The sequence below is a fragment of the Bos javanicus genome, chromosome 17 (assembly GCF_032452875.1).
Source record: "Bos javanicus breed banteng chromosome 17, ARS-OSU_banteng_1.0, whole genome shotgun sequence".
NCBI lineage: Eukaryota > Metazoa > Chordata > Mammalia > Artiodactyla > Bovidae > Bos > Bos javanicus.
The window spans coordinates 42,244,775-42,261,631 of record NC_083884.1 but is presented as its reverse complement, the minus strand read 5'-3'; positions in this window follow the sequence as shown (position 1 = coordinate 42,261,631).

The following is a 16,857-nucleotide window of genomic DNA, read 5'->3' as shown; positions in this document are numbered from 1 at the left end:
CCCTGTAGGGTCCTCAGACTTTCTCTTAAGCATCATCTCCCCAGGCTCAGAGTCCTTCCTGATGTTCCTATAAGACATGGTCTTCCTTACTTCAGGGACTTTAAGCAGGCTAGGTCTGCTGTCAAAAAAATATTTTACCTACGTTCAACTGCATCATATCCCTGCAGTGTCAGCTTCAGTTTTACTTTTTCAAGGAAACTCCTTCATCTAAATTCTCTTTTAATTATCTCTTATACAATGCTCCAATTTTTTTCTTAGTTCACTTTCATAATTCTCAAATATATATTTGTTTCTGTGGATGTTTGATGAATATTACTCCCAATTTTAGGAAATAATAAGCAATGGTCTCATTATATCCTCAATGCATATCATAGGGCTTGATATTGAATGATAATCACAAGATATTTGTGAAATAAATGGATTCTTAGAACGAGGATTTTAAGTAGAATCAGCATCATATCTATATCAACTTCCACGTTTATGCATTCATGTGCATGCACATACACATACACATATATCTGTGACAAGGACTGTACCCAAAGGAAACAGTCATGGTCATTTTTTAAAGCTATGATTCTTCTGTGAATCATTATGAATGATTGCTTGTCATGACTATGAGAAGGCTATGCCAGCATCATGGGCTTTGGAAGGCTTAGCCCATGTCTAAATTTACTTCTCATCCTATCACAAAGTCGAGTGTTCTTCAAGAGAAAACCAGTCAGATATAGAGTAGCAGAAAAGGTAAAGTCATAGAGGAAAGAATGAGAATTGTGTCTGATAGGGCAAAACACACGCTTTTCCTCTCCTGTTGAATACTGTTACAGAAGTACAAGGCTCTTCCATTTCCGCTGTCAGGATGACTCATCAAAGAATGACGGAGTCACACAGAACAAGTGTTGAAATGAGCGGTTACTGCCTACTGTGGAACTACTCACAGAATATAGTGACATTTAACTTCTTAAAAATAAACACAAAAAATACTGAGACAAATCAAGTGGATGTACCAAAACCAAACTTAAATCAAACAGGAAAGAAGTAACTACTTTTGGACCTACCTTGGTTACATGTGGGTAGTTTCGATGTCTTCATTCCTTAGTTTCCTCACCTGCCTAAAATAATGACAGTCATTTTAATAATAACAATTTCATCTTTAAATCCAACATTATAGGAAATGGTGAGGCTTTAATATTGCATTTGCAGATTCCCTTGGGAAAGACTGTGAATGAGAATGGTTTTCAAGGTGATGCAGACATTGAAACATAACAGGGTTTTTAGAACCACAGAAAGAACAATAAGTGAGAGATAAATACGCAAATTGGGAAGTAGCACTCCTGCAGAGTTGAAAGACAAATTCTCACAGAAAAAGAAATGTATGAGAGGAAGATAAGACAGAATAACGTGAACTGATTACAAGTAGTGAATGATTTAAAAATTAGTTTAAGAAGAATGATTGAAACTTATGGCATCCTCAACAGTGCCCTACTAGCTCAGACAAACACCATTGCCCTCAAACAGCTTATGATGTGTCTTCAGGGAGAGGGATGCAAATGATGTTTAAATTTAAAGCTGCTACCTGCATGAACAGCACATTGTATGTATAACATATGGATATGTAACAGCAGAGTGAGATTATACTTCTGTAGAGGCATTGAAAGGGTCTGGAAAAAAAACTAGGTCTTGATTTTCTCTAGATAATAGACAGGAAATTTTTATGAAATGGTAAGTGAAGCAGTAGGTATAAAAAAACATTTGATGTGTGAAGAAAAACAGAATTTGTGTCTTCAGAGTGCTGCTTCTCAGAATCATATCTCACCCGACTATCAAAAATGTACTGCTTAAAATAGATGATAGAAAACCTTATTTCCATTCAAAACACACAACTGATTCCTATGTGTTGTTAAATTTCAGTGCTGTAAGATTCTGTTTTTCTGTGCATTACGGGTACAATTGTTAACACTACACAGTTAAATGGTAATAATAGCCTGTTTCAAATATATGAAGACTCATTATGTAGATGAATTTGAACATCTGTTTCCCCAGAAGATAATAAATAAGGAAGCAAAAAGTAATCACAAGTGTTTAGGTTTATAACACAAAATTAGGACAGCACACCCATGGCAGTTATAAGAATTTCTCTTATAACTTAAGGAAGGAAGAAATACATTTTCTCTCTGAGGATGAGTCCAAGCTGGGGTAATTTGACAGCAAGTTATGAACCTGTTAGAAAAAAAATATATATCATCTTAGGTGCACCTGATGTATGATTATAATGAAGATTGTCATGATAATTTTGTGTATGTCATTTTTTAAATTTTATTCCCTTGTAGCTCAGTTGGCAAAGAATCTGCCTGCAATGCAAGAGACCCTAGTTTGATTCCTGGGTTGGAAAATCTGCTGGAGAAGGGATAGGCTACTCACTCCAGTATTCTTGGGCTTCCCTTCTGGCTCAGCTGGTAAAGAGTCTGTCTGCAATGCAGGAGACCTAGGTTCGATCCCTGGATTGGGAAGATCTCCTGGAGAAGGGAAAGGCTACCCATTCCAGTATTCAGGCCTGGAGAATTCCATGGACTGTAATAGTCCGTGGGGTCTCAAAGGGTCAGACATGACTGGGCGACTTTCACTTTCGTAGTTGATTTACAATGTTGTGTTAAGAAAGGCAGTCCCAAGATGGCGGAGGAATAGGATGGGTAGACAACTTTCTCCCCCAGAAATTCATCAAAAGATCATTTGAATGTGAAGCAACTTCCACAAAACAACTTCTGAACACTGGCCAAGGACACTAGACACCCAGAAAGGCAGTCCAATATCTTTGAAAGAAGATAGGACAAAATATAAAAGATGAAAACAGAGACAAAGGATTTAGGGATAGAGACCCATCCTGGGAAGGGAGTCGTGAAGAAGGAAAAGTTTCCATACAATAGGAAACCCTCTCACAGGCAGGTCAGTGGGCAGCTTTGGCATCTGAGAGGTCAACATAACATTAATTTTAAAAAAGCCACAGAATGCAATGTTGTGTTAATTTCTACTGTACTGTAAAGTGAATTAGTTATATATACATATATATTATATATACATATATCTATATGCAGGTCAGGAAGCAACAGTTAGAACTGGACATGGAACAACAGACTGGTTCCAAATAGGAAAAGGAGTACACCAAGGCTGTATATTGTCACCCTGCTTATTTAACTTCTATGCAGAGTACATCATGAAAAACGCTGGGCTGGAAGAAGCACAAGCTGGAATCATGATTGTCGGGAGAAATATCAATAACGTCAGATATGCAGATGACACCACCCTTATGGCAGAAAGTGAAGAGGAACTCAAAAGCCTCTTGATGAAAGTGAAAGTGGAGAGTGAAAAAGTTGGCTTAAAGCTCAACATTCAGAAAACGAAGATCATGGTATCTGGTCCCATCACTTCATGGGAAATAGATGGGGAAACAGTGGAAACAAGATCAGACTTTATTTTTGGGGGCTCCAAAATCAGTGCAGATGGTGACTGCAGCCATGAAATTAAAAGACGCTTCCTCCTTGGAAGAAAAGTTATGACCAACCTAGATAGCATATTCAAAAGCAGAGACATTACTTTGCCAACAAAGGTCTGTCTAGTCAAGGCTATGGTTTTTCCAGTGGTCATGTATGGATGTGAGAGTTGGACTGTGAATAAAGCTGAGCGCTGAAGAATTGATGCTTTTGAACTTTGGTGTTGGAGAAGACTCTTGAGAGTCCCTTGGAGTGCAAGGAGATCCAACCAGTCCATTCTGAAGGAGATCAGCCCTGGGATTTCTTTGGAGGGAATGATGCTGAAGCTGAAACTCCAGTACTTTGGCCACCTCATGAGAAGAGCTGACTCATTGGAAAAGTCTCTGATGTTGGGAGAGATTGGGGGCAGGAGGAGAAGGGGACGACAGAGGATGAGATGGCTGGATGGCATCAGTGACTTGATGGACGTGAGTCTGAGTGAATTCCATGAGTTGGTGATGGACAGGGAGGCCTGGCGTGCTGGCATTCATGGGGTCGCAAGAGTCGGACATGACTGAGCAACTGAACTGAACTGATACATTCTTTTTTACATTCTTTTGTAAGATGGTTTATCACAAGATATTGAATATAGTTCCCTGTGCTATACAATAGGACATGTTGTTTACCCATTCTCTATATAGTAGTTTGCATCTACTAATCCCAAAGTCCCAATCCAATCCTCTCCCACCACCCCTCCTCCTTGACAGTTCAGTTCACTTCAGTTGCTCAGTCATGTCCAACTCTTTGCGACCTCATGGACTGCAGCACGCTAGGCTTCCCTGTCCATCACCAACTCCTGGAGCTTGCTCAAACTCATGTCTATCAAGTCAGTGATGTCATCCATTCAACTATCTCATTCTCTGTCATCCCCTTCTCCTCCTGCCTCAATCTTCCCCTGCATCAAGGTCTTTTCCAATGAGTCAGTTCTTTGCATCAGGTGGCCAAAGTACTGGAGCTTCAGCTTCAGCATCAGTCCTTCTAATGAATAGTCAGGACTGATTTCCTTTAGGATTGACTGGTTTGATCATTTTGCAGTCTAAGGGACTTTCAAGAGTCTTCTCCAATACCACAGTTCAAAAGCATCAGTTCTTCAGCACTTAGCTTTCTTTATGGTTCAACTCTCCCCCTAGTCAACCACAAGTCTATTTTCTATGTCTATGAGTCTGTTTCTGTTTTGAAGATGCTTGCTTGTACCATAGTTTAGATTTCACATGTAAATGATTTCATGTGGTATTTATATTTCTTTTTGTATAAAAGTCAGTTATTAATATCATGTACTTTATAAGATAGGTCTAAGGATCTCCCAGTTTTAATGCAGGCTAACTAAATTCCTAATTAGCCAGGGCATCTTTTCTTCCCCAGAGCTGTAATTATTGTACTATAACTAGATTTAAATATGTAATATTGATTTGGTTGTTATTTAGTCACTAAGTCATGTCTGAGTCTTTTGCAACCCCAGGGACTCTAGACCACCAACTCCTCTGCCCATGGTATTTCCCAGCCAAGAGTATCGGAGTGGGATGCCATTTCCTTCTCCAGGGATCTTCCTGATACATGAATCAAACCAATGTCTCCTCCATTGGCAGGTGGATTCTTTACCACTGAGTCACTAGGGAAGCCCATAATATTGATTTTGTTGTTTTTGTTTAGTCACTAAGTCATGTACAACTCTTTGTGACCCCATGGACTGTAGCTTGCCAGGTCCTTCCATCCATGAGATTTTCTAGGCAAGTAATGAAGTGAATTGCCATTTCCTCCTTCAGGGGATCTTCCCTACCCAGGGATTGAACCTGTGTCTCTTGGATCTCCTACATTAGCAGATAGATTCTTGTGTTACTATCAGTCTGCTTATAATTTGATATCAGAGTCAGGCAAAAAAGTTTCAACTAATTGTTTTCTAGAAAGAATTCTAAAAAAGTTAAGATGTTTTAGATTATACAATAGAACAGAATTAGGGAACATTTTAGATACGAAAAATCATCACAGTAGAGAAGAGAAAAATAATTAAATGGCAGTGATCCAAGAAGATAATGAGAGAACATTTTCATATAAAATGAGTTGATGGGTTTGAAAGTACTGATATAAATACCCTTAGTACTAGTAGATTATTTTTCAAATGTGCTTAAGAAAATATCTCCAAACTCTTGTAGGGTTAAGCTTTTGATCACATGGCCTTTTTATTCTGTAACATAATGTGAAGCCTTCATGCTTCAGAATGTTCTGAGATTATGCTCTGAGTGTTAATTACCCTTTTCATTGTTTCTCAAATGTGTTCTGAGATCCACTAGCTTTAGAATCACTCAGGGTATTTATATAAAATTCAAATTTCTGGATCCCATTCAAACATTACGAATCAGGATGTCTGTACTTTGGCCCAGTAGATTTTATTTTAACAAGTGCTTTAGGTAATTGTATAGTGTATAACGTAAAGCGTCTGCCTTCAATGCCAGAGACCCGGGTTCAATCCCTGGGTCAGGAAGATACCCTGGAGAAGAAAATGGCAACCCACTCCAGTACTCTTGTCTGGAAAATCCCACAGATGGAGAATCATGGTACGCTACAGTCCATACGGTTGCAAAGAGTCGGACACGACTGAGAGACTTCATTTTCACTTTAGATAATTGTATAAAAGTTAATAGTTTGAGACTTGTTGGGTTATTTAATGAAATTCCTTTCAAATGGATCATTTTTATTTGATCTGTTATAACTCTACTATCAAGTATTTGTTTAAACATTTAAACAGATAGTCTAATTCCTTGTCATTGCTAGATAATTAAGTACTCACTTTGAACTTTAATATATTGAATTATTTCTATCAGAGAAGATAGCATACTCTCAGGCCATCTTACAGTGAGTAGGGATCCTTTACTATAAAGACAGATGATCTTTCCTGGAATAAATATGTAGTATTTCTTCCAAAGAATGAATGCAGTCTTTAAGTCTCAGTCTACCAATAATTGGAGAAGGCAATGGCACCCCACTCCAGTACCCTTGCCTGGAAAATCTCATGGACAGAGAAGCCTGGTGGGCTGCAGTCCATGGGGTCGCTAAGAGTCGGACACGACTGAGCGACTTCACTTTCACTTTTCACTTTCCTGAATTGGAGAAGGAAATGGCAACCCACTCCAGTGTTCTTGCCTGGAGAATCTCAGGGATAGGGGAGCCTGGTGGGTTGCCGTCTGTGGGGTTGCACATGACTAAAGAGTCTGACACGACTGAAGTGACTTAGCAGCAGCAGCAGCAGCAGCTACCAATAATTAGTATTTCCAAGTTCGTATCAGTTATACTGAAACAGTGTTCCATTTCTCTGAATTGACCTTGAACATTTCCTGACACACCCAGATCACCGTAGGTCTCTGTTGTGCTCTGTGAGCTGCTTCTCCTTGCCTCTGCATGACATGCCCATGTTCTCGCTGTGGCTTCCTGTGGTATTTCCTCTCATGATGCTATTTTCCCCAGGTGCCAAGTGAGGGATAGTAGCGCTTGCTAACAATCCCTGCTGCCAAAGGACAAGAGCACTGCCTGATGTTTGTGCATAATTTCCGTGATTGCCAAAGACATTGCATCAGTGCTGGGTGCATTGTACTCTCCTCATCCCACAGAAGAGACAGTGAAGAAAAACAAACATGACGCCTACAGAGCCTTGTTTTAGCCCTTTAATGTAGAGACGCTAGGCTAGGAATGTGTGCTGGATTCAGCTTTATGTGGGGTATTACTGTTTCCCTCTGATGTTACTGAAGCTGCCGATTGTGCTGTCACTCTTCCTCAGAGATGTCCATCGCTTCTGTCAGGACACTACAATTCCACATGTGTAACAGATATTTCATGAGTGCCATGAGTTTTCTCTTCAAATGTTTATCACATTTATAGAGGTATAATTTGTACATGCTAAAACTCATCAATTTCAAGCACATGATTTTATTAGTTGTCCAATTTACATAAAAATCATTATATATAGTACAGAAGTAAGGAGAATGCATCTGAGAATATACAATAGCCAAGAGAATATGAAAATTTAAGCTCTAGTAGACATCTCTGAGAGAACTAGACTTTAGAGTTCCTCCTTAAAGATAGAAGAAAATGTTTCAGATTTGAAAGACAATTTAAAGGCTCAAAAGTCCCCCAAAAGTACCAAAGAAAGCCTCCAAGAATAGAAGGCAGTAACCAAATAACTCCTCACACTGTACAAGAAAAGTATGCTCCAAAAGAACTATAATATATATATATATATATATATATATATATAGTTTGAAAGAATGCAAATAATCACTATATCAGGCTTTTAAATGAAGACCAGAATTTAAAGGCAATGGAGAAATACTTAGAAAATATAGATCAATGGAACAAAATAGAAAGCCCAGAGATAAATCCACGCACATATGGACACCTTATCTTTGACAAAGGAGGCAAAAATATACAATGGATTAAAGACAATCTCTTTAACAAGTGGTGCTGGGAAAACTGGTCAACCACTTGTAAAAGAATGAAACTAGACCACTTTCTAACACCATACACAAAAATAAACTCAAAATGGATTAAAGATCTAAACGTAAGACCAGAAACTATAAAATTCCTAGAGGAGAACACAGGCAAAACACTCTCTGACATACATCACAGCAGGATCCTCTATGACCCACCTCCCAGAATATTGGAAATAAAAGCAAAAATAAACAAATGGGACCTAATTAAACTTAAAAGCTTCTGCACAACAAAGGAAACTATTAGCAAGGTGAAAAGGCAGCCTTCAGAATGGGAGAAAATAATAGCAAATGAAGCAACTGACAAACAACTAATCTCAAAAATATACAAGCAACTCCTACAGCTCAATTCCAGGAAAATAAATGACCCAATCAAAAAATAGGCCGAAGAACTAAATAGACATTTCTCCAAAGAAGACATACAGATGGCTAACAAACACATGAAAAGATGCTCAACATCACTCATTATCAGAGAAATGCAAATCAAAATCACAATGAGGTACCATTTCACGCCAGTCAGAATGGCTGCGATCCAAAAGTCTACAAGCAATAAATGCTGGAGAGGGTGTGGAGAAAAGGGAACCCTCTTACACTGTTGGTGGGAATGCAAACTAGTACAGCCACTATGGAGAACAGTGTGGAGATTCCTTAAAAAACTGGAAATAGAACTGCCTTATGATCCAGCAATCGCACTGCTGGGCATACACACTGAGGAAACCAGAAGGGAAAGAGACACGTGTACCCCAATGTTCATCACAGCACTGTTTATAATAGCCAAGACATGGAAGCAACCTAGATGTCCATCAGCAGATGAATGGATAAGAAAGCAGTGGTACATATACACAATGGAGTATTACTCAGCCATTAAAAAGAATACATTTGAATCAGTTCTAATGAGGTGGATGAAACTGGAGCCTGTTATACAGAGTGAAGTAAGCCAGAAAGAAAAACATCAATACAGTATACTAACGCATATATATGGAATTTAGAAAGATGGTAACAATAACCCTGTATACGAGACAGCAAAAGAGACACTGATGTATAGAACAGTCTTATGGACTCTGTGGGAGAGGAAGAGGGTGGGAAGATTTGGGAGAATGACATTGAAACATGTATAATATTATGTATGAAACGAGTCGCCAGTCCAGGTTCGATGCACGATACTGGATGCTTGGGGCTGGTGCACTGGGACGACCCAGAGGGATGGTATGGAGAGGGAGGAGGGAGGAGGGTTCAGAATGAGGAACACATATATACCTGTGGCAGATTCTTTTCGATATTTGGCAAAACCAATACAATATTGTAAAGTTTAAAAATTAAATAAAATTTTTAAAAAAGGAAAAATAAATAAAAATTTGTCTGGGCAAAACTTGCCTGAGCAAAAGAAAAAAAAAAGAAAATGCTGATAAAAAAAGTACCATTCAAAAAATATTCAAGAGACATTTACCTGGTTCATAAGCAACAACAGCAGAAATCCTTTCATTGATTGCAAAACATGCCTGTCATCTCCACAGCAGTCCTCCCAATTAGTATCAAAATCATGATATAGAACTTCCTCATCCCTCACAAACTTTCCTTGTGTATTTTAACAATCAATCCCTTTTTCCCACCCTTGGTCACTGACAACTTCTGGTCAGTTTTCTGTCATAAAATTTTTGCCTTTCTAGAACTTGATGTAGATGAAATCACAGTATTTGTAGACTTTAAAATATTTCCAGAAATTCTTTGACAATCTGCCCTTCAAATGGGGATGCTTAATTCCCTTACCTCAGTGTGGGTTGAATTTACTAACCAGATTTTAATGAAAGCTGTAGAATTATTCTATATGACTTCTGAGGTTAGGCAACAAGAAGGTTAGTTTCTGCTTGCCTTCGTATCTCTCCAGATCTTTCTCCCCTAGGGAAACCAGATAGAAGGCTGTGAGGACACTCAAGCAGCCTGTGGAAAAACTTAGTCATAGGGAGAAACATGATATTATGTGGAGACTGGAAGAAGATCCTGTCAAAAGAATGGAGGATTTGAAGCACTCCTGCAAATAGTTACAAATAGGATAAAGGTACACATTTTATCCTACTTGTTCCTTTCTTGCAAGCCAACAAGTCAGCCTGCCACAGTTTCCTAGTTCCTGGCAAAAAACAGGAGACTCATGGGTGGGAGACAAGATTCTGTGTCACTCACTGCACCAGCAATGACCAGAACATCAGCATTGGTCCTATTTCCTGAGCTTCGATGGCCATGGGGCCCCAATGCTGGAACACACAGTAGATCTTGTCACAGGTAAGTGATCTTGAGGAACTTTAGTGCTTTATAATAGACTTTTTCAACCCATTTGCTTTGATCTCATCTTGACACACAATTAGGATGAGTTTCTTGTAACATATAGTTTGGTCTTAACAATTACCTATGACAGTCCTTGGTTTTCACTTTGAGTGTTTAAGGCAGTTTGTTATAATTATTCCTAAGGTTGGGTTAGAACTGTTTGCTAATTTTTCTATTCATTTCACCTGCTTTCTGCTCTGTTTTTCTTCTCTTTTTGCCATTATATGCATTAGTTGACTTTTCAATTATTCATCCTTTTCTCTACTATTTGATTCTCTCTACCCCAGGTTTATCTCTCTCATCAGCCTCTCGTAGGTTCAACCCCTGGATCAGGCAGACTGCCTGGAGAAGGAAGTGGCAACCTACTCCTGTATTCTTGCCTGGAAAATCTCAAGGACAGAGGAGCCTGGCAGGCTATAGTCCATGAGGTTGCAAAGAGTTGGACATGATGGAGCAACTGAGCACACTAGAGAAAGACAGTCCAGTATTTAAATAAAATACACAGACCTCTTTACTTGAATTAATACTAAATGAACAAATATATAGATGGAGAAAAGCTATGCTTTCTATTCTCTTAGGGAGAAATAAAATACATATGTAAATTATTAAAAATTATTAAATAGCAGAATTTGGGTTCATTATGGTAGACACTATTCACACTTATTATGTGTATACTTATTATGCTTCTCTATATTTATAATATATGTTCTGTTCATTTGACAAAGGCTACTTAATCAGCAACTACATGATATGGTTCAACTGAGCCATAAATTTGCAATAAACTAGTCAGTCTGCTAAGCCTGCATGTTACCATTTTGATATGAATCATAACTTCAGACTTGAAACTAAAATAACCTGGACCACCAAATTCCACAATAATGTTTCATTATGTATTGAATAATATGTATGGGCAGAACCCCTTAGCTTAAGAGTGCTTCTTCATGTATATATATAAAACCAGCGTACCTCAACAGCAGAGGATACCCTAAAGGTAGGAAATTCAGCTCAAAACAAATGTATTTCATGAGTAACCACAAAAATTCTTTCATTTTTGGTCTAGCACAGACATATTTTATAGTATAAAATTTACAACAGAAATTCCATATTTTCTCACAAATGTGATTAATAATACTGGAAGGCCTTGCTATTTTAATTTATTCCCAAGTTTGTAGAACTTCAGCCAAACTTGGCCATTTGGCCTAATTTGAGAAGTATGAACATTGTCAAAAGTTGTATTTCTAGGTAGCTGTGTGACTTTGAGCTATTTATTCATTATGTATGAGTCTCACATTTTTCAGTGGACAAAGACAAATGTTCTTACTTTACAATAATACTGTGAATACTGCACTAAATTGCAGTTGATTCAAGCATAGTTTTCAAAAAAGTAAAATCATGACTCAAGTAAAAATAAAATGAACTCATCAAAAATTTTATTTGGCTTATTAATTATAAGAAAGATATTATGACCAGTGAGCATTGATAATTAGGTGTTTGTTGATAAATGAATGTTGGGAGTCCTGGTTTAGATATAAAACTGACTAATATCTGATAGGAACACCAACTGTAATGTCTGGAATAATCAGTTTCACCAGAAAGAAATTGTTTGCATATTGAACAGAGAAAAATCTACATGTTAAATTCTGCCTTGATAGATTTTTTGAATTGACATGTCAAATTGACATGTCAATAAGGCTCAGCAGATGCTGTGGAAATCACCAGGTAATATCTTCTTTCTGTTTCCAATGTTCAGGTAAGTTGAGTAAATGAGAATTGGGGAAGTTACTACATTAATAAAATTAACATAGATGTCATTTTTTAAAGGGTGAAGGGGAAAATGTAAACATAGTGTTCTAAAAATTAAATTCTTACTATTTCCAGGCAACTAATATGAACTTCAATTTTCACTGCAACTCTGAGAGGTATTTTTAAAATTTTCAGTAGTGTTCAGATCATGAAACTGGGCTGAGAATATCAGTTATATTAAAAAGAATATATAATACAACATTGTAAAGCAATTATACTCAAGTAAAAATTAATTTTAAAAGGATATATTCCCCTTCTCATTAGCTTTGAAATACATTTGTCTCAAAAGTACAATAACTTTTTTGTGTTTCTATCTCCACTTTTGCTACAGCTCTGAAATAGACCCTGATATCATGTCATGTAATTTTGGCTTTAGAGCCAGAGAATTAATACATGAGAATTTGGACCCTTGTGATCTGTTTCCTGAGTATCTGAGTTATTAAGACTTATTGTGAAGAGAAAGGGAGACAGAAGAGAGAACATATTTTTGTGGAAAAATTCACAATTGCTATACTTGGGGTTGAATTGAAGCAGTGAAGTGTTAATTCATAGTTAATTGTAGTAGCCATCTGCTTCTTGAAGAAATTTGTTGGTGGTGTTATTTTGTGTTATTTCCTTTCGTTTGTTTATTTTAAGCAATTCTCAGTTGCCCTAAGAGATGCCTTAACCAAGAAAAGCAGTTGGGATTTTCTTTTGCTATGGGAAAAGAGGAGGAAAAAATGTGTAAGAACAGTTAAACTGGTATGTCTAAATGCTAAGTGTCATTGGTTTCTGTGGACTTAAAAAAATGCACAATGTGAAAGTTGCTAGTGAACTTTTATTTAGGGCAAGATGAAGACTATACTGTGGGAGACAGTACTTTAGAGAAACTGCTCCAAAGAGGTAGGGGGGAAGGTGAGTATATATGTGATTTTGGTAAAGAAGGAGGTACATGTAATCAAGCATGCATTTTTCCAGAAGGTTTCTGCTAGTCACAAGGAACAGTCATCACCATGAAGGATTTTAGTGCTTTTCTAGATATGCAGAGATACAAGAATTGGGCTCATAAAACCAACTCCTGAAAATATCTGTCTGAAGACCTGTTCTGTCAGTCCCCTCCCCACCCCACCCATCCAGCACAGAGTGCCTTGTTTCTGCTCTCCACCCAGAACTCCCTTCAGGGGGATTTGAAAATCAGCAGCTGTAGGAGCACATGATTTAATCCTTGTAGAGGTAGATGACAAGTGCCAATGGCAAGTGCCAATTTGTAACTGACACTTCAATTATTATATTTTTAATTTGGAAACTGCTAAGTGAGGAGAATTGGAGAAGGAAATGGCAACCCACTCCAGTGTTCTTGCCTGGAGAATCCCAGGGACGGGAAGCCTGGTGGGCTGCCGTCTATGGGGTCGCACAGAGTCGGACACGACTAAAGGGACGCAGCAGCAGCAGCAGCAAGTGAGGAGATGCTGGTAGACTTGGAGGTTTCTGACAGAGCTAAATTATTCCAAGTGTGGATCTCCCTCTTGAATATATTGACCCAATAGCATAGAGGCAAGGGAAAGACTCTGAAGAACGTTTCTTTTCAAGATTCTTTTCAAGAACATTCCTCCTCTCCAAAGGAAGAGGAGCCAGTGAGGAAATGAGAGATAGTTTAATCCATTGAAGTAGAACCAGGGAAATCGAAGTAGAAGAATTTTAAGGTGTTATCTAGCGGCAGCAGGAGGAGTGAGATGTCCTTTGACTGTGAATATATTCTTTGCAAGAGCACCTGTGTAGTAGTGGGAGAGGAAAATAGATTTTTTACATTTGAGAAAGGAAGAATGCAAATAAAATTATGTGGTGCTTTTTTTTTTTTTTAATGAAATGCTTTTTAACTGCTTTTTTCCAAAATATAAAAAATGATTATTACAACAGAAATGCAAAGTATTTAGCATTTGGAGAGATTTTTGCATATCAATAAGAAACATATATAATGTACTTGAACAGGAAATGCAAATGGCCAATAATTATTTAAGAATGTTAATCCACTATACTAGTAACAATTAGTGAAACAGAAAAACAACGTTATTATTTGCTCTGGTGCTGCTGCTGCTGCTAAGTCGCTACAGTCGTTTCTGACTCTGTGTGACCCCATAGACGGCAGCCCACCAGATTCCACCCTCCCTGGGATTCTCCAGGCAAGAACACTGGAGTGGGTTGCCATTTCCTTCTCCAGTGCATGAAAGTGAAACTGAAGTCGCTCAGTCGTGCCGACTCTTAGCGACCCCATGGACTGCAGCCCACCAGGCTCCTCCATCCATGGTATTTTCCAGGCAAGAGTACTGGAGTGGGGTGCCATTGCTTTCTCCAATTATTTGCTCTATAAAACTGCTAAAAATATAAAATAAGTAACAGTTTTAAAACATACTTGCTGAAAGTAAATATTACACACTTTTAGAGAAGTAAAGTGTCAGGCGAGTGTAATCTTCTCAGTTCTGTCTCATCACAACAAAGATTTGAAGTGACAGACATTAAAGCCCTCGGCATGTCACAACTCTTGGACAGATCGTGTTATAGCTCTTGGGTCTTGAACAGACCGTGGTATAGGTCTTAGACAGATCAGTGTTACAGCTCAGTTTTATTTAGAAAATAACAGGAAAATACATCCTTGAGGTGTAAGGGAATGCCAACCCAAAGACGAGAAGAGAAGAGAGAGCCCTGGCCCTTTGGCTCCTCTTTTTATATGTTTTTCCCCCTCCCCCCTGGGCCTGCCCTATGTAAATTGAGCTAGTCAGGAGTGCTGTTTATTCTACCTGAGGTCCTCACTCCGGTCCTCAGACCTTCCTTTGTTCTATTTTCGTGGGCTTTTCCCTTCCTTGTCTTTTAGCTACCACCATTTTGGACTCGTTTCCTATTCTAACTACCTACCAAAAGTAAATTTGAAATATATACCAACATTCTAGATGCTGCTACTGCTGCTAAGTTACTTCAGTTGTGTCCGACTCTGTGCGACCCCATAGACGGCAGCCCACCAGACTCCCCTGTCCCTGGGATTCTTCAGGCAAGAACACTGGAGTGGATTGCCATTTCTTTCTCCAACACACGAAAGTGAAAAGTGAAAGTGAAGTTGCTCAGTTGTGTCCAACTCTTGGCGACTCCATGGACTGCAGTCTACCAGGATGCTCCATCCATGGGATTTTCCAGGCAAGAGTACTGGAGTGGGGTGCCATTGCCTTCTCTGTAACATTCTAAATAAATTTGGTTAATTTCACTTTTTCAATTTTATGCTAAGAATATTATAAGAGATAAACTGTAAAAATTATATATATATATATGCAATAAAGATGTTTGTCATCACAGGATCAAGCATAATAGTTGAACAGTTGGAAATGACTTAAATATCTAAAATAGGGCATTGGTAAATTATCATATGTTTATGTTATGGAATATTAAATATACATGGCAATTATGGCTTCAAAAGACCAGTGAAATGGAAAATTTCAAAATTTGTTAATTTTTCTAAAAGCTTCGAAACAATTGTTGCATCATGCTTTTTGGCAAACAAATGAACACATATACATTCTCTGTTAGCACATATTAACTAGAGGTATTTCATACAAAAACTTATGACTTACCTCTGATCTGTTCTATGCTTTCTAGGTTTTCAATTTTTAATCTGTATTAATTTTGTAGTACAAAGAATAAAATTTTTAGTGACAGAAAGGTTGAAGTCGGGACGGTAAATTAAATGAATATTTAAAGAAGTCAAACATTTTTAAGTTTGCATTATCTGGGTATTTTGGGGGGGCAAATGGGGAAAAAAATGGATGGAGAATAAGAGTCAAAGACACAAAAATGTACATATTGCCGTTTCTGTTTCTTACCTGAGTGTCAACTGGAATTCTTTCTGTCAAGCACACTGAGATCTCCTGAATTCAGACTTACATTAGGATGAAACTAAGGCAGAAAAAAAACCTCTCTAATAATTATGAAAGATATCAGCACCAGAATCTAATCAGATGCTGGACATCTTATCACCCTCAGTAAATAAATATTCAATATGACCTGACTCATTGGATTTAATTTTTGATTTGCTGTTGCTATTAGAAAAATGCTATATATCCCTAAATGTGGAGATAATACAGATATTAAATATGATTTTTAACATGTAATTATTGCATGGCTTCCCTTATGCCATGATGGAACTGTATACTGGTTTGCCCACTACTTGTTAAACTTTTTGTTCTACAACTTTTCAGCTTGCTTTATGATCCTGTTAACTCTTTGATTTTTAACTTTCTCCCTTGATAAAGAGAAAACTAGGCTAGAGAAACATGGAACATAAATGTGTACAGGAATCATCAGGGAGCTTCTTAATAAAATAGAAGTTTCGGGCCCCACATCTACAGTGTTTGTTTCATTGTGTTTGTGTTGGGCCTGAAAACGTGCTTTTGTGACAGTTTCCCAGGTGATGCTCTGGCTGCTATCCTAGGAACTACACTCTGAGAATCATGGAGTTAGTTATCTTTTAGAATTCTCTAGCTCAAAAAACTAAATAAATCCACAAGTTTAATGTAGTGCACAAGTTGGAACATTTAAGTCTCATTTACACAGGTTGGACAAATCACCTTTATCTTCCTTTCACTAGATTTGCAGCATTTTTATTGTTTTCTTTCCTGCAGCTGGATGAGGAAGTTATTTCACACAGAAGTGAAATAAATATGTTCAGTAACAATTTGCTTTGGGCAAATTACTAGATAATTGTGTACCAA